Source organism: Lontra canadensis, unplaced genomic scaffold (assembly GCF_010015895.1).
Source record: "Lontra canadensis isolate GAN:19392208 unplaced genomic scaffold, GSC_riverotter_1.0 scaffold19, whole genome shotgun sequence".
Classification (NCBI taxonomy): Eukaryota; Metazoa; Chordata; class Mammalia; order Carnivora; family Mustelidae; genus Lontra; species Lontra canadensis.
The window spans coordinates 1940558-1943941 of record NW_022631013.1 but is presented as its reverse complement, the minus strand read 5'-3'; positions in this window follow the sequence as shown (position 1 = coordinate 1943941).

The window sequence follows — 3384 nt, the reverse complement described above, 5'->3', positions numbered from 1 at the left end:
TTCATCATATCATTTAGCAATTATTTTCTAAGATATTATAAGATATTATTTAAAGCCATTGGTTTATTTTCACTTGGAAACCTCTCTGAGGGTAACCATTGGTGTACAGTCTTAGTCACATTTCTAATTCTTTCCATGATTGCATATGTGAAGCTCTCAAATTTATGATTATGGAACATTCCTGGATCTTCTATATCTTTTCTGATATTGTGTAGCCTTTGTGTGGTGCTTTAACAATTACAGACAATTTCTCATCAGTTTTCCACTCTATCGTCATGTGAAGTATTTCCTTTGTTTTACTTCTGAGAAAACAGGTACAAAAAGATTAAGTGAAACTAAGATATTAATTTAAAAAATTAACAAAATACTAGATCATATGAACAAGATTTCCTTCTCCCAAGGAAACTAATATATTAATGTTAAATTTGATATTCCAAAAATAAGTGTCTCTCTTACATTTCCATCATAAGTTTTTTAAAGAATGATAAGTGTAGGGAGGTAGATTAAGCCTTGAAGAAAACACATAAAGCAAATATTTGTCTTAAGTTTCTTCTTATTAGCAACCATCAGAAACCCACAGGAAGATTTTCCTAATCCCTACCCCATCCACAAAGTACATGTTTTAAACAATTCTTTAGATTCTCATGGATTTTTGTTCTTCTTGATATCAAGTAATTCATTCCTATATTAAGACTGACATTTTGAATCATAAGATATTTTTACCAAATAAAAATTAAATGATTGACTATCTCAACATTTTCATTTTACAAATATAAAATGTAGATTTCAAAGATAGATTCAACAGTGGGTTTTGTGACTCTAAATGATATTTTCTTTCTGCTTTTTCAAAACAGGAAAAAAAATTAAGTGAGGGTTTGTATGGCATACAAGTGAACACAATTAAGGAAACCCTCATTGTTGTCTTCTGAATAGACTTGTCACATTACTATTCACAGCTTTGTCTAGTGACAGTGGAATATCAAAAAGATACTGAATAATATAGCAAAAATCTATTGTGCCACTGAGATCTAATCTTTGTCTGAATGTAATTGCCTTATTAAAAGATTTGCAAGCTTACTCTTTCTGTGATTCTAAAATAAGCCAAGAAAAACCATGCTGTAAAAACTGCAACTGTAGTCTCTATGATATGACAACAGCATGTGAGTCAAACTGAAAATTAAAACTCCATTCCATGGTTCCCCAGCAATGGCATGGATGCTTCTAGTCCTGCAATTATCCTTGGTGGTGTGAATGGCATTTGGAAGACTTTCTTCCCATGAACTTAGCTAAGAGTGCCTGAGGAACTGCTTATGTAAATACGAATATCTCATTTAGATTGTAATTTATGTTCCGGGCAGTATCTGCTTCTTAGTACCTGTTCATTATAGCTAATAGATTCAGGATAAGCTCCTTTGTCTTTCTCTGCCACCCTCTTCCCCGAAACACCTTGCTCTAAGCCTTCCTAGAGGAAGAACAGTTTCACTGTTCAGTGGAAATAGGTAAGTAATTGCTCATACTGATGCCAATACCCTTACAAATTGTCAGCTTTAGTAAATAGTGTAAGTGGATGAATCTTTTTTTTTTTTTTTGCCCTTCAGCTTACTCCTTTTTTATATATTGTAATGTTATACTTTTATGACTTCATGAAAGGCATTGCTTCCCACTCCCCTCACTCCCTTCACTCAGATATAGTAAGACATAAGAAAAGCTCCACGGTAATAACAGCATTAGTTCACTTCGATTATGGCCTCAAGTCCTTATTCTTAATAGAGAATTGAACAACAACCAATTTCATTCTTCTATAATATAACTATCTCATTTAGGAAACAGTAGCCACTTTAACACAACCCTTTCACTAAGAGTGGATTGGGCAGGGAAAGATGGCAAGGGCTAGCGATAGATTCATGTGTATTTGAGCAATGTGTACGTCAGAAGAATTTGTTAGTCATCCAGCCTTAATGGGGTTTTGGTATATATTGAATATGTATAAAACAATGACATACGTAAATTAGAGTTTTTATTCAGTATTCTCTTTGCACTTCAATAGAATGGGAGTCTATTCACATAAGGGTGAACTTACAAACCACTTATTTGCCAAAATGAAAGTATGAAGTTAAGTCTATTCAGAAACTATGACTCATCACTGTGACCACCATAAAACATCAATTTAATGCCTAAAGTTACATTTGAGCTCATCTTTAAAATGCAAATATTTGATGTAGCTACCTAAAATGGAATTTGTTCAGTGACAGTATTAACAGAATTCCAAGAATGAAAGCTTATTTATAATAGTAAGCTTCTCCTTACAAAATTAAAATTTTGGTTAGTTATTATGGAAATTAGGACTACATAACTATTACTAGAGGAACACTTTTGGTGCACTTGGATGACTCAATCACTTAAGCATCCTGTAGATTTTTTTATTATTTCTTTAAAATATAAACTACTTAACTTATAAGTCCAAAAAATAGTGTATTCTTCTTTGAAATTCCTGAGATGTAATTTTTAAACTGCATTTATACAATTCCCAATTATATAAGATATTATATATAATTTATATAATTCACATTTACTTTTGTTTTATCAGAAACAAGTTTTTTGAATTATATGCTTATAACGTCTATAATACAATGGAGACACAATCAGAGAAAACCTACTATTTAACTTTAAGTTTACTGTATGCATTAAATATTCTCTGACAGATCTTATAATGTATGTTGGTCTTGTCATAAAAATATCTAATAACTCTTGTCTTAAGAAATCAATTTGGATTAAATATGAACATCACATACACATTTCTTAATTAACCTTCTGACACTTTCAACAATATTTTCCCCTTTATGGTATTTCAAATGAAAGCTATATATAGACTTCTGCTGAAATAATTTTTACTATAACTTTTTGTTTTATCTTATATTTTATTACAAAATTAACACATGACTATTACCTACAACTTGTAAAGTAGAGCAAAATAAAAGGAATAAAGAACATTTATTATCCCAACATCTAAAGACAGTTCTTACTACCCTTTTGGTAATTTTCCTTATGGACTTTATTCCATAGAATTATTCTTTAATTTGTTTCTAATTAGACTGTGTAAAACTGTGTATCCTGGATTGTACATCATATAATGTTTCTTATGGTAATATAAACTATTCATGAATGTCAATTTGAAGGACATTGTGACAATTACAGGAGATATGGCATAGAAAAGATTTAGTAGAACTCATGATACACAGTAACTGTATGTCAGCATATGTCAGTTACCATCCTCATCATTATATTTATTATTGTATAATATCCACGCATAAGGCTTTACTGTAATATATGTGACCATCTAATTTTTGAAAGATGTTTAGACTCATTTTTTTAGTCTTGTAAATA